The 27771-nt window shown below is 36.0% G+C and overlaps 1 long non-coding RNA gene across 3 annotated transcripts; it reads left to right on the forward strand.

The window, feature by feature from the left end:
• Positions 1–1707: 1707 nt before the first annotated feature.
• Positions 1708–22727, forward strand: LOC107865281. Of its 3 annotated transcripts, none has more exons than XR_007052970.1 (3): positions 1708–2063; positions 10729–10871; positions 20639–22727. It is a non-coding gene; the product is annotated as an uncharacterized LOC107865281 (long non-coding RNA). The 3 variants fall into 3 exon arrangements; XR_007052971.1 differs by lacking the exon at positions 20639–22727 and adding an exon at positions 11870–12052; XR_007052969.1 differs by lacking the exon at positions 20639–22727 and having other exon boundaries at positions 10729–11019.
• Positions 22728–27771: the final 5044 nt, after the last annotated feature.

Consider the following 27771-nt stretch of genomic DNA (forward strand, 5'->3'; position numbering starts at 1 on the left):
GTAGCATATGTTTGTATATTTGTGCATATATCTTCTATAGAAGTGTATATTTAACGTATACATGTGTATATGTTTTATAAATTAGTATATAAGTATATATATATATATATATATATATATATATATATAATGTAGTATATTTTATAAGTAGTAGTATATATACATTGAATGGTGCGTATACACGTGTATATATCTTCTATAGAAGTGTATATTTAACTTATACATGTGTATATGTTTTATAAATTAGTATATAAGTATATCTATATATATTGTAATGTATATATAATGTAGTATATTTTATAAGTAGTAGTATACATACATTGAATGGTGCGTATACATAGAATAGAGTGTATATATGTGAATAGATCTTCTATAGACGTATATATTTAACGTATACATGTGTATATGTTTTATAAATTAGTATATAACTATACAAATATATATATTGTAATGTATATATATTATAGTATATTTCATTTAAAGTACTACATATACATAGAATAGAGTGTATATATGTGAATGGATCTTCTATAGACGTGTATATTTAACGTATACATGTGTATATTATTTATAAATTAGTATATAACTATACAAATATATATTGCAATGTATATATATTGTAGTATATCTCATTTAAAGTATTACATATACATAGAATAGAGTGTATATATGTGAATAGATCTTCTATAGACGTGTATATTTAACGTATATATATGTATATGTTTCATAAATTAGTATATAACTATACAAATATATATTGTAATGTATATATATTATAGTATATTTGATTTAAAGTATTACATATACATAGAATAGAGTGTATATATGTGAATGGATCTTCTATAGACGTGTATATTTAACGTATACATTACTTTATGTTTTATGAATTAGTATATATATTGTAGTATATACTTTTTTTAAAGTAGTACATATATATTGAATAATGCGTATATATGTGTATATATCTTCTATAGACGTATATCTTTAAAGTATACAAGTGTATATGTTTTATAAATTAGTATGTAACTATATATATATATATACATATTGTTGTGTATATATATATGTATATTGTAGTATATATTTTATTTAAAGTAGTACATATATATTGAATGGTACATATATATGTGTATATATCTTCTAAAATAATATATATTTAACGTATACATGTGTATATATTTTATAAATTAGTATATATATATATATATATATATATTGTACTGTATATGTATATATATATATTATACTATTATAGCATATGTTTTATTTAGAGTAGTACGTATAGTCATATATAATTATATATTGAATGGTACGTATATATGTGTAATTGTTTATATATGTTTTTAAAAATATATATTGTATATTGCAGTGTATATAATGTATATTGGAGTGTATATAGTTTATACTGGATTATTTATTTATTTTTTAAACGGGTTTGACCGGTTTTTAACCGGGTTTGATCCGGTTTTGGTGGGTTTGATCGGGTTGGGTTAAGTGGGCCGGGTTAGGGTGAGTTTTAATTTTTTTACTGTTTGACCCGTACAGACCCGGCCCGGCTAACGTCAAAACCGGCCCTAAACCGGCCCTCAACCCGATTAAAATGGAAGGGCCGGTTCCGGGTTGGCCTGGCCCGGACCAACCCGTTTGACACCTTTAGTTGTGACCAAGAAATACTTATTTTATACCTTGTAAAAATTATTTCATACGAAAAAGCATGGACCAAATCTAATTGGGTTGGTATTGGGATAAATTAGGTCAAGCCATTGACATGTCGCTGCGATGGTAGATCCACCACTGCAATTGTACTTTCGCTGCTACAGTGGTAGTCGGGCAATACCTAATATGAGTGTTAGTTGAAACCCTTATATCGTTGATCATCCTTATGTTGTCTCCCTCCTCCGAAAACAACCCAAGTGAATATTTTTCCTAATATATGAGGATTTGGAGTTCAGGATCAAAAGAGGATGATTCTGAGGCATTTTTCATGGAATTCCAATATTTGATGAGGCCAAGCACATTGGGACAAGTCTCCGCTCTTTGTAGCAATGAAATTCATCTATGAGGTATGTTGTGATTTAATTGTAGTAGACTTGGGCTAGATTCATGTATAATGATATTAATGTTAGGAGATTTCATGCCTTAGGCTTTGGGCCTAGAGTTTAGTTGGACAAAATTTGATAATCAAACTAGGTTTTGACTGTGTGATATCAGATGATATGTTATTAAATTTTATTACTATTTAATTATCTAAGTGTATAAGTTTTTTGAGAGCTAGAGGCAATTCAATCAATTTAAGCATATTATTGGGTTAGAAAAAAGATTAAAATGACTACGAATTCTATGTGTGAGAGTTAGGGCTAGATTATACCTTTGTCAGAATCATAGGGGGTTTAGTATAGTTCAGTTTGATAATGGAAAATAGGGTAGGGGTAGTAGAGTCCTGAATGTTGTGAGGTGTTTACAAGAGTTGAAAAAATTGTAAGCTTTGTGTATGTGGTTGTTTATATCTATAACTGGGGTGGAGGTAAGGTTAGTGACAAATGGACTTAGTACCTAGGATAGAGGTCATTAGTTGGTGTAACTTTCAGTGAGTAGTAGGCATAGAATTTGAAATTGGAATTGCTAGCAGAGGCATGAGTGCTAACTAAGTGTATGAGCATATTTCGGGAGAATGCAAGTTGTCTAGCGTCACATGGGATAGTTTTACTATATGCTTTTGTAAATACATATACATAAGAATATATTTGCATCATTATGTAAGATAACTATTTGTATAATCTGCGGTAGAATAGAAGTTGGTTTTTTGTTTTAAAGATTTATTTGGCTCTATGCTTATATGTGAATTAGATGTTTGTGATTGCCTTTGGGCATGACTTTTGAGTATTGACTGCATTGTTACATTAAAAATTGGATATTTATATGATGAAGAGATTGTGTTGAGATGATATTGAGACGATGTTGTTGTTTAGATTATAGTGAGATGTTATATAGATTGGATGTCACAAAGACACTATTATTGGATCGGGTACCACATCGATACTAGTACAGAGACTGAGCTCATCCCTTGCAGGTCATATCCGAGAGTCCTTTCTTACTTTACTATTTGTGTACTTTTTGCATGCATGCACACATTATTTTATTAAAAATACATAGGGTGCTATCATTATAAAAAGAGAATTGCTTAAGTGTAATTAAGGTGTTGTTTATTCTTATATCTATTTCGATGTAGGGATAAGATTGTCCTCTGTTTGCATTTGTATTATATATGTATGAGAGATAATTGGCTGACCCATTCTAGTCCTTATAGTACTCTAGATAGTCAAGCTTGTAGTCTCGTTAGTAATTTTTAGGGGTAAGGTAGTGAATCATGCTCAAATTAGGAACAGAATCATAGGTTTGTTAGTGAAGAATTAATAGACTTGAGTAGGGCCAAATCATCAAAGGACAAGATACACAAAAGTGTTAAATATCAGGAAGGCCACGTAGATGCTAAAGGGAATATGTCAAAGACCTGAAGATACCTTGGGAGGTTTTGTTATACGAATCTTTAACTGGTGTCATGATTTTATCCTATTTTCTATTGTTGTTATCTATTTCTAACCTGGTTGGTCAATGATACCTACCATTACATGTGGTTGTACTAATACTACACTTACCATATCTCCATTAGGGGTATAGCCATATTATAGGTCAGTTGGAATTTGTATAGCTATGACAATTATTACTCTTCAGTAGCTCATATAATCATATTCTTACATGGACATTGTGCCCCAGATTCTCTCTTTCATTTCTTAGCACTCTTGTACCGGTTAGATTAGTTTTTGGACAATCATTATTAACTTATTTTGCATTGTAAATAGTTAATAATTGTATTTTGAATAGGATTTTATTCATGTGTAAGGGATTTATTTCTTCAAAATATAGTTTCATTTAACTTCCACACTTAATGAATTATTTGGTAATAAGGGTTCTCCTATCTAGGGTAGAGTTGTGTAAATGCCCGCATGATCTATGGTTTTGTTCATGAAAAGATGATATCAAAGCCTAAGTTATCGGGTTCCTAGTACAAGAGCAAATATTGATTAAATTGTTGTGAATTTGTATGTTGACATCGGTACTGAATCTGTAGAAAGCTACAAGACATTTAAGAATTTATCTCACTTTTTAACTTTCATAAAGTTCTAATTGGTGTTGCCTCTCTCAATTGAGTCTAATTGTATCTAGCAAATTACAATTAGTATCTCAACAAACACAATTGGGATTAGTTAGTCCCAACTGGTAACTCAAAAATATTTGGAAAGTTAAAGTAGTATTATTCCCATTAATAGAGGTCAATAAGGGGCATATGACTTGTATTCTAATGTTTTAAGTTAGATTTGGACATATTGCTTGGTGTATCTTTCATTATTGCAAAATGGGCAGACCTTTCTCTTAGTGACTGGTCATGTTCGCTGAGACTACTTGTTTTTAACTACTAGCTATTACATATACGTATTATATGGATCTTTATTGTTCGCTATAGTGATGCCTTAATGTGTGTGAATCAACTTTCTAAGGTGAACATGATTATCATAAGCCATATGGGGGAGTTATTACAAAGGAACTCAAGAATATAAGGGGCTAGTTGTGATTTTAGGGCTTATCTTTGTTTTTATGTTTTGAGACACGTCTTAATTTTCTATGATTTGAAGTATTCATTAATTAACATATGCTTCTTGACGAATTACCTAGGCAACTTGCTTTTTATTAATGTAAGTTATCATGCCGAGTAATTACTTAAGTTGAGTGGAAATAGAATTATTAGTATGTTGAATTAAGTTGAGGGATTGAGAACTGTATTAACAATAACTTAGACTTATAAAATTTGGCATTCTTGGTCTAAAAATTTCTAAGGAATGAGGGGTAGAGGGAATAAAATGTTCATGAGATAGCATCATGTGAGAAAGTACATGGAAAGGTTGAAAAATCAGAGCCACCAGTGTGTGTCACAACAATGTTGTTGTAGAGGCTCTATTCCACTTCTACACTATAGCTGCAGTTGAACTTTCGCCGCTATAGCGGTTATTCCTTCACCATAGCAACGCTAGGCAGTAAGACTGCCAAACCTTCCTATTTTACATTTTTTCTTCATTGCAAAAATGACCCTGTGTTTGTTAATTACAATTGAAAAATGTATGGTAACATTTGATGTCCTAAAATTGCAATAAATTAAAGGAAATAGGTTTTTTGTTACATACCAAAACTCAAGAACTAGAAAATACTAAATGAAATAGGAGGGATCTAGATGGTGTCCTTATCTTCGTGGCTTGAGCATCAGATCTTTTCTCCTTCATGCTAAGAAAAGAGAACTCCTCTCCTCCTTCTTTGACAACTTTGGGAACTTTATAGTAAGGGAAACACGCTTAAACATAACTCACACAACCTTCCATAGTCTGACCATCAAGAAATACTGGGTGCACCTTTTCTTTTTCTTATTATCTAGCTCCATTTGGAGCTCCGCATTGGCTCTGGCCAAGTAAGGTGGAGTAGTGGTGATTTAAGAAGCCAAACCTAGAGGAGGCTAATGGAACCTCATACAACAAAGAGGTCGGTCTCCCAACCATCGAGGAATAAATGAGTCGATGTAGGAGTGGTGCTAGTCTGCTATCCCTCTCTGACCCTATTACTCTCACGCTCCTCTGATCCACTAGCTTTCTATTGTTCTTTCTCCCTCTATATTAAAATTTACCACTAAATTTATTGAAAGACACATCTTGTTCTTTCAAGGTATCATGCACTTCCTTGGCACCTCCACACCTTTGTACACTAGCTAGGTGATCATAGAAGGAAAAACTAGATCCCTTAAGGACCCCACTTAGTTTATAAATGCTGCTATTTGATAATAATCTACATCCCACCATTTAGTATATATCCCTAATAGAGTGGAGAACACTATCGTAGCTCTATTGAAGGGTACATCTATCATATTTCCTGAAGGTCGAATCCATCGAGACTTCAACTGCAGAAATCCTTGAACCTCTAATGAAAAGGGAGTTCTTTTGGTCCCCTTGAAGCTAGTCTACTTTACCTTACCCTTATCATCATCTGGAGCTATGTTTTGTGCCACCTATTTCAAGTCTGACTCTATAATTTTATCCGTAAAGGGGGCATTAGAGGGGTCTAGAACCCCTAAGGTATCGTTGATGGTGTTATTATCCATTAGAATGTATTTCCCTCGAATGTGGATGGTAGAAGGGGCATAGACTCACCATCATTAGGAGTATGTCATAGAACTCCCAAACTATATCCAAATTGCATTTAGGGACTGACTCCGCTAGCATTTCCCAACTAAAAGCCTTAAGCTGGTCGTAGAAGTCAGGTGGCTCATCCTCTACATCCTTCATCATAAATCCTCTCTCACGAAGGAATCCTCTATTGAGAAACCTCTCCTCATAATGTTCATGAATGGCAGAGTTGGGAGACCATTTATATTAGGGTTGTTTATCCATAGTAGTCCTAAAAATTTTGATATTACAACATTAGAAAATGAGTTAAAATGCTAGGAAGGGAAGAAAATTCAAAAACAAGAAAAGAAATCTGGAGGAGCTATTAGTTGACGTCACAACGGCAGAAGCTTTGTTGTAGTGGTGTCTTTGCAACAAAAAATCCACTGGTGAAGTAGTTCCATCATCCTCAGCCAGTCCTAACCACCCTCTTATAGCGGAATTACAACTACACATCAAATTTTATTTCTAAGTATAAATTGTACTTGGTAGAGTATGTGTGAAATAGTTTACACAAAAATAGGGGTGACTAACACCCAAAATCATGCCCAAATTATTCTAAATCATTGGAAAGGGTGAATGTTCTTCTTCCACCCTTTCTAAGACAAAAGACACCATGAACAACATCAGCATTAAGCCTAGAATATTGTTGGAGTGTTACGCAGGAGATCTATCATGCTTTTCATATCAAGCAAGAAAGCTACCAAAATTAAAAATTAAAAATTGCACCAAGAAAACCAACCCAAAAAATTCTTTTTCTACTCTTGATTTTGTGATTCTATGATGATAAGTGCATAAAAGAAGTAGTCAGGATATGAAATTACATTGTATTGTCATTGAAAAAACATTACCTCAAAGATAATTCAGAGATTTTTGACGAGTGTGATTTAAAAGTAAGAGAAATCAATATTTCCCCTATTTGTCACTACCAAACTCCACAATAAATATAATTCTATCGATGTAGCAGTATTGCTACAATGATAGGTCTGCCGCTGTAGAGGCAGGATCCCTAAAGTTTTATTTACTATGAATTTTCATGAATTACAGTATTTTACAGTGTACTGAGTAATTCAAATGACACATTTCATAAATTGTGATAGTAATTTTCTTTAGCAGTTAATATCATTCATTTTCAAATCACCATGCACGTTGAATTTTAAGAATAGTGCTAAAATTATTTTCCTTTCTCTATAATTGAGGATAAATAGAGGGTAAATTGGTATCTAATATAAAAACCCAAATCATTGTCATTTTAAAAACAATCCCCAGGAAATGTAGCAATTAATAAATCCATTTTTTGTCTTTGTAAAACATACTTTATGGGAAAAAGTATCCCAAATTTAATTGGCATGGGATTATGACAAATTGCACTAGGCCACTGACCTGCCACTGTAGTGGTAGATCTAAGTTGTAGTGACACTTCTGCCACTACATCGGCAATCAAGGAGTACCTAAACCAAGGGCTAATTGAAACCTTCATTTAGCTGATCCTCCTTATGTCATCTCGCTCTTTCAAAAACACCATAAGTGAACCCATTGCCTAGAATAATGAGAAATTGGAAATTGAGCTTCATGAGGGTGATTCTATAGCATTTATGATAGAATTCCAATGTTAGAAGTGGCCAAGCACATATGGGACAACACTTCTCTCTTATTTGTAATGAAATTTATCTACCAAATAGGTTATGGTTTAATTATAGTAGCTTGGCCTAGATGCATGTAATAATGATATTAATGTTGGGACATTCCATTCCTTAGGCTTTCGTGCATGGATTTTTGTTGGATGGAATGTGATAACTGGAATAGGCCTAGATTGTATGATATTAGATGATATGTTATTGAATTATTTTGCTCCTTAGGATATAAGTCTTGCATGATCTAGAGGTTGGCCAATAAGTATAAGCATATTAGATGGTTAGAAGAATGGTTCAGATGACTATGAATGTTATGAGTGAGTGTTAGACCCAGAGTATACCTTCAGTAAGATCAGGGGTCTGTAAATCTTAGTTTGGGGATATCAAGAGGGGGTACTAAAGGCCCGAGTGTTGTGAGGGATTTTTTTCAGTTTGGAAGAGTTGTAAGTTATGTGTACATAGTTGTGTATAGTTAGTTATAGAATTGTAGGTATAAACATGGTGGATGGGAAAGTATGTAATAAAATAATATGTATCATGTGTGGAGGTCATTAATTAGTATGAGTCTGAGTGAGTGGTTGGCATAATATCAAAGATTAGGATTTATAATGACCCTTTAAGTCATTTTCTATGTTTCTGCTTCTTTTTGCCGCTAAAGCTTTTCTAGAGCTGTCCCAAGACATTTATGACTTTTTGGACTTGACAGTTTGATTACCGGGTAGTTTGTTTGGTTTTTAGAGCTAATTCCCCATTTTGAATTCTTCATTTGTTCCAAATGACCATGGGGAAAAAACTTCAGCAAAATGATCTCATATGCAAATTTTGACTACACCAACAGCCTTGAAATATCAATTTTAGGCTATGTAGATCCTTGGTTTAGGTCCCAAGGCACTCGAGCTTATTTTGACCTATTGGTCTAAAAGTTAAGAAAATGAAATATGAGTGTGGGACTCGCATTTGGTCAAAAAGACCTCGGATATAAATTCTGAGTGCTTCATATAATCTGTAACATCTAATTTGGTATGGTTACATAGTTCAATTTTGTATATGGGATTTTGGATGAATCCTGAGGGCTTGACAGAAACTTGGAAGATTTTCCAAGTTTCAGCTATCATCTGGTGAAGCTGCAAATCGCAAGCCAAGGGTCGCGATTACGATACCTGTAGCAGAGAACGTGGTGCAATTGTTAGAAGGGGTGTTACGATCGTAACATTTGATCCTAGTGTCATAAGTTATGATCGCAGGTCTGGGTCTGCGATAATGGGACCCAAGCACTTAGTATGGGTATAAATAGACCCCAAATATTGCAAATTTAGCAATTTCTCACCCCTTTCTTGAGAGAATAAACCATAAAAGCGTGATAGCTTAAAATTGAAGCTTGTTGTTGTTTGAGAAGCTAGACTAACATTTATTTTTTGCAATTATATTTGGATTTGAGGTAATAATTCACCCTTTTCTTGGTGAAATTTCTTTATTTCTTGCTCAAAACCCCAAATCCTTAAGGGCTTGATTTTATCCCTAATTTAGCTTAGTTTACATCAATTTTTTAGGGTAATGATTACTTGAGCTTGATATTATGTTGGGTTGGTTTCAGAAATGTGATTTTCGTAAGTAGGATCCACATGGGGATTTGGTATGATTTTTGGACCCAAAGCACAATGGTGTAATATGGGTATTGTTATTCTCATATTGATGAGTATAATGTGTTTTTGATATCTTGGACTCTTGTGGAGGTTTCTTGAAAGGTGAAAATGGTGGTTTAGCGGTTCATTGAGTTTTTTTCAGCATTGAGGTAGGCTAGGTTTATCGCTTCTTATATTAAGCTATGTCATAGTATGTTTATGATATCTTGTTAGATTGGAATGAGTTTTAGATGTTGGATTGATGAGATGCAAGACTGGGTGGTAGTGGTTAGTTTGACCATTTAAGTCATTTGAAACCATAGATTTAAGACATTTGACTTGTTTTCTTATGCCTTAGGTGAATTAGGCTTCATGTATCATGTTTAGCATGAGAATACCTTAGATCGCTCAAGTTAGATAAAAATTCTTTAGACACCCATACTTAGGGTAAGATTGGCCTTAGTTCTTTCATTAAGGAAGGTTGCTTTAGTTAATATATTGGCTTAGTTGTTGTGTTTGAGAAGAACCATTACCATAGGACAAATTGTGGCTTGCTATACATGTAATAGTGGATTTAGATACCTTAGCCTAGTCCGGGGTAGAATTTGACTTAGAATGTATTTTAGAGATTTAGAAGTGGGCTCTTTTACCCACCTTAAGTCAAGATTGATGATTAGTTCCCTTGAAACCCTTATACATTTTTTGAATACCTAGAGAATGACCTTTTGAGGAAATATTAAGGAACCATGGTAATTTATTATAGTTGTAACGATATTAGAAGTAATGATCATGGACTAATTGATAAAGATGGTTGGATTTCTCTATGAATGCGCTATAAATCATACTTTGATAACTATAAAATGATTCAAATGATAAACTATCTTTTATACTAATGATAAGCCATTAAATATACTATTGGTAAGCCATTGCTCATGATATTTCTTATGATTATGATTGTGCTAAGAAAGTACGTTAGTAATCATGCTAGAGAACATCCCTGTTGATGATATTAGAAATTGTGCCATGAATAAAGTTAGAAATCATACTTATTGATTATATGGGAAGTTATGCTATCAATTATGCTTGAGATCATGAATATTTATAAAATGATCAGTCATGCTATTGATTTTTCCATCATCTATGATGATGTGGCTATCCATTTGAGTTCAATTATTAGTATTAATATATTTATATTGATATCTGATACAGATTGTGATTATATATTAATACTCGACAAGTTCAGAGAGTGCTTATGATGATATATTGATACATGCAAGGCCAAGGGATGATTATGAAGATATATTGATACCCGATAAATCCGGAGGATGATTTTGATGACATATTCATACCCGGTAAGGTCGGAGGATGTTTATGCTGATGTATTAATCCCGTACAAGGCCAAAGAATGATTATATTAATGTGCATATGTGTACACCTATTGGTTTAAGTCCAAATATGCACTATGTATTGCTATCATATATATATACACACACTTATATGTAGTCTGGCATGAAATTGGTATTAGCGAGGCCGAATAAGGCCAAAAGGTGGCAAATGATTAGAAGATGGTATAATTGATGATTAGTGAATGTTGTTTAAGTGGTAAAATAATGACTAGTTGATAATCGAGGGTTAGTTGGTAAAGAACAATTAGATAATAAAAGTGTTAGTTGAAAAATAATGGTTATCAAATAAATGGTGATTAGCGGATATGTGGTGACTAGTTGCTAAATGATGAACAAAGATTATATAATGACTAGTAATGAAATAGATTAATTCATAAGACTTGGTTAGCTAATAAATGGTGACTAGTGAGTAACGATGATAAGGTTGTTAAATAATGTTAATATTATGAAATGTGAGTACATTATCAAATGTTGGTAAATGACCGATTCATGGTAAATTGTGGAATGATGGTTAAATAATGAGTCGGTTATACATAAGCGATGAATAGTTGTTTTATTCTATCTTTGAGTGTACTCTCTTGGCGTATGGAAGTATGTGATGAGTTATTTACTTTCCACACCAATTAGTTTGTGGGAGCCAATTTTGTAGTTGTGATTGCTTGTGTGATGCCTTGTGATGTGTTATTATTCTAATTTATTTACGTATATTGCATGGTAATGATGGTGTGTGTTGATCCCTTGTGTTATATAGTTGTTCGGGTTAAATTACTTATAATGTACAGTAGTATTAAAGATGAATCAAATTCATTTATGTACCTTGCCTTAGTTATGTTATCTTGTATTTTATCATACTTATATCATGATTTTTCTCATTCAATCGATGATGCTTACTGAGTACATGTTGTTTTGGTACTCATGATACACTTTGTACCTTTTTGGTGTAGATCCAAGTACTAGCTGTCATCGTTGATCATTGATCCCACTGTATTGATTTTCTAGAGATAGGGTGAGCTCTTAGAGTCGGAGTCACCTATTTTCTTCTATCTTTAGATATTCTGTCTTTTGTTACCGAGACAGATGTTGTTGACTATTCTAAGTCTATAAATTGTAATATAACTCAATGCTCTTGTACTGGATCTACCTTGTCATGAGATGGAATCTTGTATTGAGTATTTTATCTATTTAGAACTCTTTACTTATTCATAAGTGTTTTGTTAATTTTCTCCTATGATAAGGCTATTTCCACCAAGTTAACCCCTTGCATTTAGCTTTGGGTTACGGTTTGGCTTACTAATGGCGTGGTAGTGTCATGACTAGACCAGGGCCTGGCCGTTATGGGTATCTCAAGTCCCACATGTACTGGAGAGTACGCCCTTAACCTAACCTAGTTAACTCAACAACCTCACACGTTGGATGAATTCCGAACATATAACAAGATAGTGTAAACTAAGACAAATATTTATTCATGAAATGTCTAAACCAATCACCAGTAGTCGAACAACCGTCCATCACTGAGCCAATCCACCAAAATAACACATCCAAGTACACAGTAATCCAACAAAACCTCTATAAATCTAAAATTAATAAAATGTCGGGACATGCCCCCGATAGTAGCCAAAACAAAGTCTAACAAAGTCTGAGACATAGAATAGTCTACCCGAGGACAAAGAAAATGAAAAGGCCCTTTCTCCCCTATCGAACAGGGGATTAGACTCTGGTATTCCCAACAGGGAAGTTTTTCGGAGTTTACTTTAGCGAGGAACTCAAGTATGCAAAAACAAAATAGGCTACACTATAGTCCCAATGAATGGATACCTCTTTGAGAAGAGTGAGGGAATCCTATTTAAAGACTTTGTTACCACTCTCTCGAAGAACAATATAAAGGCCATGACTTGTGTCCTTACGAGTAAGGAAGTTCACCACTTCAATGTCAACTCACGAACCAACTTGAGCACCTAATCATTGCACAGGAGAAGTAGAAGAAGTTTCGAGACCTCATCGCATGGGGATACAACATCTGAAGATGGTTTTCGGTTGGAGCACTGGCATATAACTCAGGAATAAAGGAATAAAATAATGCCATCATTCAAAAACAAAGTCAAATTATCATATACAATCACATACATATATATATATATATATATATATATATCATGCCAGGATTGGGAACAAGGCTTAGAATGAACTTTAAAAACCTTAACCTGGGGTGTGTAGCATAACCATCATATATCAAGGCACCTACAGGCTATCTTGGCCCATCTCTCCACTAGATGGGAGGGACCCAGTACGTGTAGCCACATGAACCAAGGAGTATCCATATCCGTATATGCCTTTATGGGGGACTCAAACCTCCCAGCATAACTAAGGTGACTTAAGCACCAATGTATACAATATGGAGGGCTCGAAGCTTCCATTCATACATCCCTTTGGGAGACTCAAACCTCCTAGTCATATAGACACCCGTACCGACTAGCGCAGTTTCTAGTGTTAGCCCTTCGAACTTCACTTTCACTGCCGACTACACATCCCACTTTAAAGCCCAATTAAAACATTCCTTACATATATACACAACCATTAATCCAATTACCTACAAAAGGATCCCACTGGTATCGTCATACTAACTCCACTTGCAAGCATACAACATGTCAAAACCATTATTAATAAACTTTGGGATTCGGACCCATTGTCCAAACAAAGACATTAAGTTAATTCAACATTTAGGGACTCGAACTCATTAAGAAATTCAAACCAATTTATGGAAAACAAGGCTTTCATAAAACCATTTACCAACCACATACATTATTAGGCCAATGTCTTAGTTCAAAACACAATTCAACATGTGACAAGATCATTCTCATAGGTAATTTCACAAACAAGTTAAGGGCATACCATTATCAAACCATTATTCGAGCCAAAAAGCATCAACTTAGGGTTAACCATGACCCCTTAGTTTAAATAACAATTCCCAAGTATCCACATGTGCAAAACTATTATCAAAACATATATAATCACAATTTAAACCATGTAAAAACAATACTCAACATTATATATTCAAAACTTCCATTATGGTTTTCAAAACCACCATTAATAATTCATGAAAAGTGTTTAAAACACATGATTTTTGTGAACTAAAAATGAAGGAAGAGTCACATTCCTGATTTATGAAGATTCACAGAGAGATTTTGATCCTTAAGCCTCTAGATGACCACCTTGGAAAAACCCTAGCCCAATCTTTCTTGAGAAGTTTTTGAGAGAGTTTAGAGAGTGTTTTAATCTTGCTAAGTGTAGAATGATTGTCCAACAAGTGTTATTAGATATAGGGTCTTAAGGAATTGGGGTGGGAAATATACTTAATACCCTCACCTTAAAAGTTGTAGAAAACTCGCAGGTGGGTACAATTGGACCCTCCAACTCATCACCACAACATATGAGTAGTTCCCTCAAGTCATCACAAGATTAGAAAGTTGGACACCACATTCTGTCCAACATACGAATCCATGGCCTTACTTGTTACAACACCACATGACTAGTACCATCAAGTCGTATCCAAGGCAGAACATCAAGGGAAAAATACTGGATAATATACGATTAGCCCTACCCTCTCATCATATCACCATACAACTCGTATGGTGCCTCTCATAATTAGGACATAATTTGGCCAACAATACACTAACCAATATACTGCTAGGGTCCCTAGACCCGTTACAACATCATATGACTTATAGTCTAAGTCGTATAATAGACAGAGCTTTCAAGGATCAAGAATTCCATAAGGGTCGATGTTTGGGGTGTTTTAGTCTCTCCCATTAAGGATCATTCATCCTCAAATAATGGGACAAGGCATACAAGCATGATTTGGACTCTAAATGCCTCTACTCTTAGCTTTAACCAACAGAGAAAAAAAAAAGATGCCAAGCAAACCACCCTTTTTATTTAACAAAGACAGAAAATAAGGATCTTAAGAAGAACACATGCCTCAAGCATGACCTTCCGAAATAGGGAATGGGAATAGAGACTTGGACTTCATGATCTCCTCAGCTTCCCAAGTAGCTTCCTCAGACTTTTGGTTTCGCCATATAACATTTACCAAAGCTACATCTTTCATTCGCAACAAACGAACTTGCCAATCCAAGATCTTCATCGGGACCTTCTTATAGGAAAAGAATAAAAAATACCAATGTTCTCCAAGGAACAGCCAACAAAGGATCACCCACGTATTTCAGTAACATAAATAAATGGAATACCGAATGAATTGAACTCATGCTAGAGGGAAAATCCAACTCAAATGTAACAATTCCAACCTTTCTCAAAACCAAGTACGGGCCAACATACTGGGACTGAGCTTCCACTTCTTCCCAAATCGTATTACTCCGTACATGGGAGATACCTTCAAGAATACCCAATCTCCAACGTCAAACTCTAAGTCCCTTCGCTTTACATCCGCATACGACTTTTGATGACTTTTGGTGGTCTTAATCCTATCCCAAATCACCTTCACCTTCTCCATATATTAGTGAACAAAATCCGGGCCAAACATATCCGCTTCACTAACCTCGAACCACCTAATAAGAGATCTACACCTCTTCCCATACAATGCCTCAAATGGGGCCATACCAATGGTAGAATGGTAACTATTGTTATAGGCAAATTAAATATGAGGAAAGTAGTCGAATCAACTACCACCAAAGTCAATTACAAAAGCTCTCAACATATCGTCCAAAGTCTAAATAGGCCTTTCAGCTTGCCCATACGACCGCGGGTGAAGAGTCGTACTAAGACTCACTTTAGCCCCCCAAACCACGCTGAAAAGAGAACCAGAAAAGGAATGAGAATTGAGTACGAAGATCCAAAATAATCGATAAAGGCGCACCATGAAACTTTACCACTTCTTGTAGGAATAACTTCACATAATCCTCTAAAGAATAAGTAGTCCTCACTGGAAAGAAGTGAGCAGACTTAGTCATCCTATCCACGATGACCTAAATGGAGTCACAGTGATTCCGTGACCGTGGAAGACCGATAATAAAATCCATATTAATTACCTCCTATTTCTAAACCGGCAATTCAATCTCTTAAAGTAGCCCGCCGTCCTTCATGTGCTCCACCTTCACTTGCTGACATACCATATACTTAGCCACAAAGTTGGAAATATCCTGTTTCATATTATTACATTAATGCATCTCCTTAAGGTCATGATACATCTTTGTCGAATCGAGATGAACCATATACCGTGACTCATGGGCCTCGAAATCCTTCCTTACAATCCATCCACATTGGGAACACACAAACTCTCTTAGTACCTCAAGATACCATTAACACTGATCTCAAAAGCCACTACCTTCTGCTTACCCACATCATCTTTGTTCTTCATCAAAAGAGGATCTAATACCTGTTTTTTCATTATTTCCAAACCAAGAGATGATTGAGCCATATGTTGCACAAACACACCACCATCTTTAGAATCCAAAAGATGACCTCCAAGGTTAGCCAAACAGTGAATATACTTCACTAATTATTACTTACCCTCATCCACGTGAGATAGACTCCTCATGGATAACCTGGTAAGAGCATTAGCAATAATATTATCTTTACCTGGATGGTAGTGAAGACTTATATCATAGTTCTTCAGTAACTCATGCCACCTCATTTTCCTGAGATTAATCTCTTTCTGAGTAAACACATATTGAAGGCTTTTATGATAAAAAAAGATATCAATATGAAACCCACATAGATAATAAAGCCAATTTTTTTATATAAACACCACAGCCATAAGCTCCAAGTCATGAGCCGGATAATTCTTATCATGAACCTTTAATTGTCTAGAGGCATAAGCAACAACCTTACCATGCTGCATTAACACAGAACCCAAACCAATTTAGGATGCATCACAATCGATGTCGAAACCCTTGGTATCCTCTGGTAGAGTTAAGACAGGAGCTGAAGTCAACTTATCTTTTAGTTTCTCAAAACTACCCTCACAAGCATCAGACCACAAGAACTCCACCTTCTTCCGAGTCAACTTGGTCAATAGAACAGAAATAGAAGAAAAACTTTCCACGAACCTCCTATAATAACAAGATAAACCCAAGAAGCTCTAAATATTGATTGGAGACATGGGTCTAGGCAACTTTTTAACCATAATAACTTTCTAAGGATCCACTATGATCCCTTCACTAGACACAACATGACCCTAAACTATAATAGAGTTTAACTATAATGCATACAACTGCTGATCTTTCATGGTCTGCAAAATAATGCAAGGGTGATCGACATAATCCTCCTCACTCTTAGAGTACACCAAATTATAATCAATAAAGACAATCATAAATAGATCCAGAAACTGCTAGAAGACCCTATTGATCAAGTCTATAAATATTGTCGAGGTATTAGTTAAGCTAAACGACATCACCAAGAACTCAAAATGCCTATACCAGGTATGGAAAGATGTCCTAGGGATATCTATCTCCCTATTCTTTAACTGATGATACCCAAACTAAAGATTGATCTTAGAGAAGAACTTAGCACCCTAAAGCTGATCAAACAAATCATCTATCCTTGGAAGAGGGTACTTATTCTTTACTGTCATCTTATTCAGCTACCAGTAGTTAATACACATCTGAAGGGAACCATCTTTCTTATGCATAAATAAATGCAGTGCACCCCACTGGGACATACTAGAATGGATGAAACCCTTGTCTACAAAATTCCTTAATTACTCCTTAAGCTCCTTAATTCAATCGGGGCTATTCTATATGGGGGAATAGAGAAAGGACAAGTGTCCGAAACAAGATCTTTCCAAAATTCAATCTCTTTATCGGGAGGGATACCACGAAGGTTATCAAGGAAGACCTCAGGAAATTCATTCACCACCGGAACAGAATGTAAAGAAAGAACCTCCGAGTTAGAATCTTTAGCCCAAACCAGATGATAGAGACACCCCTTAGAGATTAATATCTGGGCTTTAAGATATGATATAAAATTCCCCTTAGGAGCTAGGGAACCACCCTCCCACTCAATAATCAGCTTATTAGGGAATTTAAAGATGACCTTACGGATCTGATAATCTAAAGATGCATAGAATGAGTACAACTAGTCCATTCCCAAAATAATATCAAAGTCAACCATTTCTAATACAAATAGATCCACCAAAGTCCCCTGACCACCAACAGATACCACACAACCCTTATAGACTCTTTGATGTTGTGACTTTTGACAGAATATTTTAGGCCTTTTTCTTAGGATAATTATGTGTTTTTAAGCAAACAGTATTGTATTTAACATTGTATTTTAGTGTTTTCAGGATAATAAATGAGAAGGAAGAATAACATGGACAATTTGAGCAAAACAAAGTAAAATAAGCAGCGACAATTTATGCGATGGACCATCGATCTTGCAATGACCTGTAGGTCTAAACTATCAGCCAAAAGTAGAAGGCAAAGACTCTGGACATCCCATGAAGGAACAGGCGACGAACTGCCTGATATGTGATGAACCACCGGTCTGAACCATTGTCGAGATACAGAACGCACAATTATTGGAAATCTTGCGACGGTCCAGGCGAGATACAGAACACATAATCACCACCAGAACTGAACCATTTGGGATGAAATATATACTAGTTTTTGTTAACCATATGTTAAAATGGGTCAAGGCTTTGGCTCTAGCGGATAATGAAGGAAAATGGGTTATTATATTTTTAAAGAGAAATATCTTTTCTCGCTTTGAGGGTACCACATAACATCATAAGCGATGGAGGATCACACTTTTGCAATAAGGTATTCAGAGTTGCCTTGGCAAAATATGGAGTCAAATAACATAAGGTGGCTACTCCATACCACCGACAGACTAGTGGGCAGGTAGAGATCTCTAATCAGGAAATTAAAGCTATCCTTGCCAAGACTGTAAATGATAGCTAGAAGGATTGGTCTAGGAAGCTGGACGATGCCTTATAGGCATATCAAATGAGTTTCAAGACATTCATTGGCATATCGCCATACCAATTGGTGTATGGAAAGGTGTGCCATTTGCCGATTGGGCTAGAGCATAAAGCATTGTGGGCACTAAAGCAACTTAATATAAACTGGAATGAGGCAATGAATATGAGATTAGGGCAGCTAAATGAGATGGATGAGTTCCATCTTGTAGCTTATGATTGGGCTGATCTATACAAGGAAAGAATGAAGAAGTACCACGATAATAGGATTGAAAAGCAAGATTTCCAGAAGGGTGACTTGGTGCTTCTATTTAACTCCAGACTCAAACTGTTACCAGGTATGCTCAAATCCAAATGGTTCGGCCCATTTAAAGTTAGTCAAGTCTACTCATCTAGAGTAGTCATACTTGAAAATGAAGATGAAAGTGTCTTCAAAGTCAATGGGCAATGAGTCAAGCTTTATATCATTCCAAAATACACGATAAAAAGTATTGCTACTTTATATCTCGATGAAGTCTGAATAATCGAGATAACTAAGTCGTGTTGCGATGATAAATCAGGCGCTAGTGGGAGGCAACCCATATTGTGTTGTTGTATAACATTAACTTAAGCTATTTTATTGTTTGTTTTGTTGATTTATGCTAGCTAAAGGGTTTGTAGAAGTGTGCAGACACAATAGTTTATGGAAAATAGAAGCTGAAAGAATTTCAAGTGACAAACAGATCACCCGACGGACCATCACAATCTTGAAGTACCATCGTGGTAACCATCGCAATAATGTCCAAAACCCAAGAGACCGAAAAAGTAGCGACGAGTTGATCGACGAACTGTCTCATAGTCGATGGACCATCGCATGAACCGTCGCTAATATGTCACAAGGTAGGTTCACTGGACTGGGACAACGGTTTGACCGATGAACTGTCGCACAGGCGATGGACCGTCACACAGGCGATGGACCATCGTGCTAACCGTTGCATTGAATCCTATTTCAGCGGGTCAGGTCGGATCAAGTTAAATAGCCAAATTTTTCATTCTTATCCAACCCAAATGGTTTTAAATAGGTAATTTGAAGCGGTTGAGTAACTTCCAAACTATTCAATGTACCTGAATTCTTTCATTCTCTCTGGAAACTTTCCACCTCCCTTTTTTTCACATATTTAAAGTCTATCTTCTACTTGTTCTTTCAATCACAAACAACAAGAGTTCTCAACAAAAACAAAATGTCATACTGTGTCCTAAGTTTAGAGTACAAGTCAAGGTAATAATTAAGTGCAGCAAAGTAAGGTATGAATTCTTCTATACTTTTTATGTTACTCAACACTAAGTATCAAGAAAGATTGTGTAGGTTGTAATGGTTAAAGTAATTTTTTTTGATCTTGAGTTCTTCTGTGTGTGGGTCTAACTAAGTTGAAACCTGACAAAATCCTGGGTGAAGTCTAAGTAGCCCACGGATCAAGAAAAGCAAAATGAGTAATGGATTATTGGTGAAAATACCATGAATAATCATGCTTGAATTTAAAGTGTGCAAGGTGTTTGACAAAATGCCGAAATGAAGCCTGAAAATAAAAATGGCAGGCAACGGTCAATGCGACGGACCGTCGAATACTTGATCACCAATCGCTTGAACCGTTGCAAATTTCTCAAAATTAAAGCTATTGGAATGACCCCAATAGTTTGAGTTGACGGACCGTTGCTGGACCAATCGCCTTATCCGTTGCTAGTCCATAATTGTTTTTATTTTCTGGTTTAAGTCCATGAACTGACAACGTATCACTTGCAGGTACAATGGAAAGCAATTACCAACTACCAGAGGTAGAAGTAGAGGCCAAGGGTCCAGGTAAGGGCATGTACAAGTTGAGGATGCACCGACACTCAACACCCGACGTAATTGCTAGGTGATTTCTTTATCTTCCCACTCTGATGAGGAGGGTAAAAGTAGTAGCAACAGCAGCTCAAGTTCAATTCTGGTTGTGAAAGGAGTTGAAGTACCTAACCTTATCCAAGAGGGGAGTCCTAAACAAGCGGACCCAAATTTGGTTCGACATAAAGATCCGCAAGTATGGGAAGCTATACGGTGGCAGATTGAGGGCGCCGAGAGCATTTCTACAATGGGTTAGCACCAATAGACATGGTAACCATAAAGAGGGCTATTTTTGAAGAGCATAAAATTTTGACCATGACCTTGCATGAATACCAAGAGATTGAGCGCCGATTCAACGAGTACGAACTGATATGGATGAGTAGGCCGCTGGGGACCTATCAACCAAATTTGGTCCATGAATTTTTTTGCCAATTACTTGGCGTTGCTTGAGAAAAACTGTCCTCCAGATACATCAGTGGCTGACATAAATAAGTGGGATGCCGTTTCCTATTCGTGGAGTTAATATAGATATTTCAGAGCACACGCTGAATAGAATCTTGTTTGGGCCGGAATATCAGATACCTGGGCCAATTCTAGAATTAAAGCATCAATTGTTTAGACGAACGTAGTAAAAGCCATGGTTAGGCAAAATACTGACAGATGGAGGAGAGCCTACGTGGCTACACAATCCAGGCAAAAAAATATCTAAGTCGTCCCTAAAATTTAGGGCCAAGTTCTGGTGGGAGATTGTAAGGCTGAGATTGATGCCAACAAGTGATGATGACCGCTAGAACTCACTAGAGCCGTGATTGTAGCTACTTTGATTGAGGGACTTATAGTGGATTTTAGCCACAATATTTCTGATGAATTGTTCTTTCACGCCCATAAGACTCAGACTGCACTACCATTCCCATACCTTATCATAGAATTGTGCAAGCAAGCAAAGGTACCTTTCATTAGCAGAGTTGATAATGAGATACAAACGACACATAAGTAGGATATTAAAAAGATGAGGGATGACTCAAAGTTTGATATGCGAGTCACCATGCCTTTGGCTCTGCAAACTCGATCAGCGCCAGTTCCTAAATCATCAGAGGGTCCTTCAGGTATGCCATTACCACTTACTACGTATGTACCTTCTGCTACTTTTGCAGGTTCATCTTCGATGCCCATGGGTAGAAATATGGATTTTGCATTAGTTCCGCCCCAATACTCAGAATACAGGCTGAACCAGTAAAATTTTGCAAAGTATGTACTAGCGCAAAAAAGGATTGAAAAGTAATTGGCTATATGGGGGCATATTTTAAACTGTTTATTGAGAGAATTATAGAGGAGGAAAACCAACCTTTTAGGAATATCTAGCTATGAATGGATAACATGGATGAGCATATCAACAAGAGGATGATGCCCTGTCCATTTTGGATTTTAAAATATTACTTGAGGATGTTAGAAAACTCTGGGCTGATGTGGATAGGATACATCAACAACCACAGCAGCCCACATTTGATCCTGTTCAGATTGCAAGTGATGAAGATGAAGGCCTAATTGATTTAATGGGGCGACTAATTAAAGATTAGGGGTAAGAAAGTGGCTGAAAAATATGAAAAAGATAAGAGTGCTACAAAAAGAGAAGAGAAGAAAAGAAAACATTCAACCATGACACCAGAAGAACTAGAAGATACTAGATACAGAAGGATGGAGCTGCAGGTGTTTCCACAAGCTCTGCCCCAGTCAGGGGGAAAATTTTAGACATTGTTAGGCAGGTGATACCTTTAATTCTGGAGGGAGAGATTTTGAGTGCCCCTACAACCATAGGGGCTAACATTGCACCCGGTGAGGATGCTGGAGCCTTACCACACTTCACCGATGCCTTAGATGAATAAGTGGCACTGCAAGTATTTCCATTACCTTGTACTTAAATTGTATGCATTAAAGACAAAGCATTATTTTCTATGGGGGTGGGATGTTCTTGTACCATGGAGTGTTATGTTACTGATATTCTTTTCCTCCCATGTGCTATGTAGGAGAATCAGCTTGTCTAGGTTGTTATTAAGTTTTTGCATTTTCATTTCTTGTCTAGGATTAACTGTATGGTTGAAATTTCTTTTCCTCAAGACATGTTCTGTTGGTAATGTTGTTGCATGAGATAAAATTTCCATTCTTGTTAGTACCTTGTCATATATATATTTATGGATGACAACTAATTGTGGAAAAATTATGTTTTTTCATTTTTGTATAATTAATTTGTCTTACCAAGTGGTAAAGTACTATGCAACCATGTGTGACTCTGATAATGGCATTAGAAGTTAGTAATGAAGCAATGCATAACTATGTGATCTGGATCCTAAGAATTAGTAGGATAGAAACTAACTTAGTGCCTGTGTGGGTGAGTGTTTGTGTAGTTCTAACATAAGTGTTACACCTATAACTTGCTTAGTTCATTAGATGTTGTTGTGTGTTTTGAACCAATAAGAAAGGATAGTAGGCCTCCTTATGTTGTTAGTCCTCTTAGCCAAATTATTGACCCGCCAAAAATATTGTGTTTCTGTTGTCAACCCTGTTGAGCTGTGTTAGTATTTTTCTATCCAAATAAGTTTGATTCACTCTCTAAAAGGTCTTAGCACTTAGTTTTGGCCCTGGTCCAATTATGGATATTGTGCACTTTAACTTAGGCAAGAGGCCTAAGTGGAGGGTGGCTACTGCTGGATTGTTGGCAGCCTAAGAGGTTGAGTTGAAATTGATTTGAGGGGTAGTATCCGGACCTGGTCTAGTTAGCAATCTAAATAGATATTATGCACTTCAACTTTTTGCATCAACATAAGTGGAAGGTGGCTGATGCTATGTTATCTTCTTATAGAATATATATATATATATATATATATATATCTGAAGTATGACAAGATCACCGATGAATAACTTCAAATGAATGAAAGGTTCTTTAGTTCTTGTAAGTAGCCATCAAAAAGGGTAAAGAGAGTGAAGCCTTGTTCTTATATCACTTATCCAAATGAAAAACCATCACCGAGCCTAAACCCTCATTACAACCCTTAGTAAGTCCTACTTGATCTTGGTGAATCAATCATGAGAGAATATTAGATGATAAGGGAAAGTTTATAGGTGTATACTGTGTTGGTAACTTCTTTTCTGAGAGTGAAAAACTTAGTTTCCTCCACAATTTAACTGTGTAATGTGAGGTAGAATTCTTTGGCTGTGAGGATATGTTAAGTTATATCTATTTTATTTATTTCTTTGGGGTGTTGTATCTGTAGCTGCGAATATGCTGATTAGTAGTTAATGCCAGTAGTAGATCCATATATATTGAGACAGCATAACCAAATGGGTAGTGGAATGATTGTATGATTGTGTTGGTTTCACGGTAAAATGCCCATCATAATGTTGTTCATATATGTATCCTAGTGTTGAGTTGCTTGAGGACAAGAAATTGCCTTAAGTTGAGGGTGTTGATGTTCCAGCTTTTGACGGAACATTTTAGGTCTTTTTTTTATGATAATTGTATATTTTCAAGCAACCAGTGTTGTATTTAACATGGTATTTTAGTGTTTTTAGGATACGAACTGAGAATGTAGAATAACATGGACAATCTGAGTAAAACAAAGGAAAATGACCAGCGACAGTTAATGCGACGGACCATCAATCTTGCGATGAACCATCAGTCTAAACCGTCATCCAAAATTAGAAGGCAAAGACTCTGGACATCCCACGATGAAACAGGCGATGGACCATCGATTATGAGACGAGCCGTCAGTCTGAACCATCGCTGAGATACAGAATGCACAACCATTGGAAGTCTTAAGATGGTCTAGGCGATAGGCCGTCGACCTTGCGATGGACCATCAATCTAATCGTCTCCCAAAAGCAGAGAATGGAGTCACTAGAGACCCAGGGACGGTACAGTCGATGGACCATCAAACCTGCAATAAATCGTTGCTTGATCCGTCGACCATAAAGCGTAAAATTTGAGTTTGAATTTTTAAATCCCAGTTCTGGAATCTTATAAATACCAAGTAATAGGGTTTAGTCCGTATCTTTCATCATTAGTTTCATACTTTCTCTTCTATTGAGAGTTGTGTAACACTTTTCATTGAGATTTGAATCTAGAGATTGAGATCTAATTATTAGTTTTTATATTTCCATTGAAGATTGAGAAAAATGATATTGTGATTTTTGTAAGTGCCCTCTTGAATACATTTATGAACATCACTATATCTTTTATTTCTTATATGGAGATGAGTATCTAAACTCCCATAACTAGGGTTCTGGGAGCCTTGATGTAGAGAACTATTTTGGGTTTGTGAATTGGTTTGATTTCTAACATCTATCGAAATTGCATGAATCTTTCTTCATTATAATGACATCTCTTGGTTGCAAACTTGAGAAGTGAGCCCAGGAACTCCACTTGTCTAACAAGAAAGTGGATGTTGGGAAAAGAATTGATTCACACGAACTCCATAGGTTTAACCTTTGGGTTAACGAGTTGATGCCTTAACAGGATCAACCTTCGTGAGAGCGTTATTGAATAATGCATGAATCCTTTAAGTTCGAGAGAAGTAAAGGGTGAAATGCTCATTAGGTTGAGAAACACATGGGTAATCATTAGAATTCAATAATTCTTGAAACTGAATACACAAGTTAGAATTCAAACACAAACTCACACCCCTAATTGTTTGAATATCTTGGTGAACATAATTCTAGTTAATTCATCCTCATTGAAATTACATCTATATTAACTCTCAGTAGCTGGACTTTTGTGTGACACAAATATGCAAGAACGCTGTTAACATTTCAAAATCCCCTTTATTTTTGAACCATAGATCAACAGTCTAATAACAGTCATAATACTTAATGAACACGATATTCCTTGTGGGATTCGACACCCAACCTAGTTGGGTTCTATATTTGAAATCGTCCGCTTACTCGCTCATAAGAGAGGTGTAATTTAGGCATATTACTCTTCTAGCAACCACAGAGTCACCCTATGAGGTAGATAGAGAAAAAGTGTCTGAAATTTACTCGGGACCAAACCATAATGCACAGCCACAAATGGGGTCATATAAGAAAGAGTAGATCCTGAATCAAGAAAATAGTTCACATCATGGGAAAATAGTTTCAATATACCAGTCATGTCATCAGGTGATTCCTCAGAGTCCTGATGAGAAATAATATCATATAAGCAATTTTGGCCAGTGCTGGTACTAGAAGAAGAAGCAACACCCTTTGGTGCAGGAGCTGATGAAGGGGAAACAAGAACCTTATTAGCCCCAGAAGCAACCCTAAAAGGTCCATCGCAGTGCATATGGACAATCTGGCCACAACTAAAACATTCATTTCTCACCTTTTTAGACTGACCACGGTATGGCTAACCTCAAAATATACAAGGATGATATGATGGAGTGGACTGAGCCTCACCAGCCTGAGAGAAATGATCACCAAATGGCTTCAGAGTGTTAACCGTAGAAAGAACCAGAAATCCCCTATTTATTCTTAGGCCACTTTTCTCCATCTTTACCACTCTACTATTGGCCTCCTCCCTGATCAAAAAGTCTAAACTTCTTACTTTACCTCTCACCAATCTTTGCCTGCTTTTTCTTTTCTTTCTTAACCTGTTGCATATAAACCACAAATTGAGAAATATCCATATCCTTGTTAAACAAGCCAACCTTACTCTTCAGAATTAACTTATGGGACAGCCCAAAGTCAAACTTATGCATTCTAGCTCTCATGCTAGACACCAACTCAAGAGCAAACCTAGACAACTGATTGAATTACAAGCATACTCTTGACTATCATTCTTCCTCCCTTAAATTTATCGACTTCCTTTTTCTTTTACCTCCCTCAACTTTTGAGGAAAGAAGTGGTCTAAAAAAGCAATAGAGAAGTCATCCCATAATGCAAAATTAGCATCACCTCCCCCAGACTGATCCCACTCTTCATACCACTGGTACGCCACATCCTTCAATTGGTAGGCATTAAAATCCACACCTTTAACATCTGACGCACGCATAATCCGAAATATCACCTCCATCTCATTAATAAAAGATCGAGGATCCTACTCAACCTTAACACTAGTAAAAGTTGGAAGGTTAAACCTCATGAATTTGCCAACCCTTATGGCCTTAGAAGATGGAGTAAAAAAAGTACCACGCTCAAATTGAGAAGCTACCAACTGAGATAATATATGAATCAACTGATAAAACTCATCATTTGTCACATCACCTTGAGGAGCTTGAAAAGGGCTGGAGGGAACCAGTAGAGCTTCTTTTTTGAAACCCATAAGCAAGGTGTGCCCTATTAATAGTGTCCCCAAGTGGAACATAGGAGTCTTTATGAGCTTCAAATCATTTAGGAGGCATGTTCTAAAAAATCTAGCAAATGGAAAATTAGAGAAACCCAAGACCTTATACTCTATAGCTAGAAGTAAGACAACAAGAAAGGGAAACATTCCTAAATGTCTGGTAGCCTAACTCTTATAATTATCACATGCTACAAACCTATAAGTGGGACTTTACTTGACACGGCTTTGTAGACACACAATTGACCATGAACCTAGGATCAGATATCAACTTTTTCACAACTCAAACCAGGGCCTGGCTATGATGGGTATCTCAAGTCCCACGTGGACTAGAGATTACCCCATTCACATAACCTAGTTAGCTTAACAACCTCAAGTATCAAATGAATCCCAAATATATAAAAAGATAGTGTAATCTAAGAGAACTATTTATTCATGAAATGTCTAAACTAATCGGTAGCCATACAACCGTCCATCATCGAGATAACCCAAAAAAACAACACACCTAATTCCACAGTAATCCAACAAAGACTCTATAAATCCAAAGTCAATAAAATATCGAGATATGCCCTTGATAGTAGCCAAAACAAAGTCTAAAACATAGAATATAAAGACTATGAAATAAGGCCTTTTAAAGTATGGAAGCTCACCACTTTAATGTCAACTCATAAACTAACTCAAGCACCTGATCATTACACAGGAAAAGTAGAAATAGTTCTGAGACCTGCATTGCATAGGGATG

This window comes from Capsicum annuum, chromosome 3 (genome assembly GCF_002878395.1).
Source record: "Capsicum annuum cultivar UCD-10X-F1 chromosome 3, UCD10Xv1.1, whole genome shotgun sequence".
NCBI classification, from domain to species: Eukaryota; Viridiplantae; Streptophyta; class Magnoliopsida; order Solanales; family Solanaceae; genus Capsicum; species Capsicum annuum.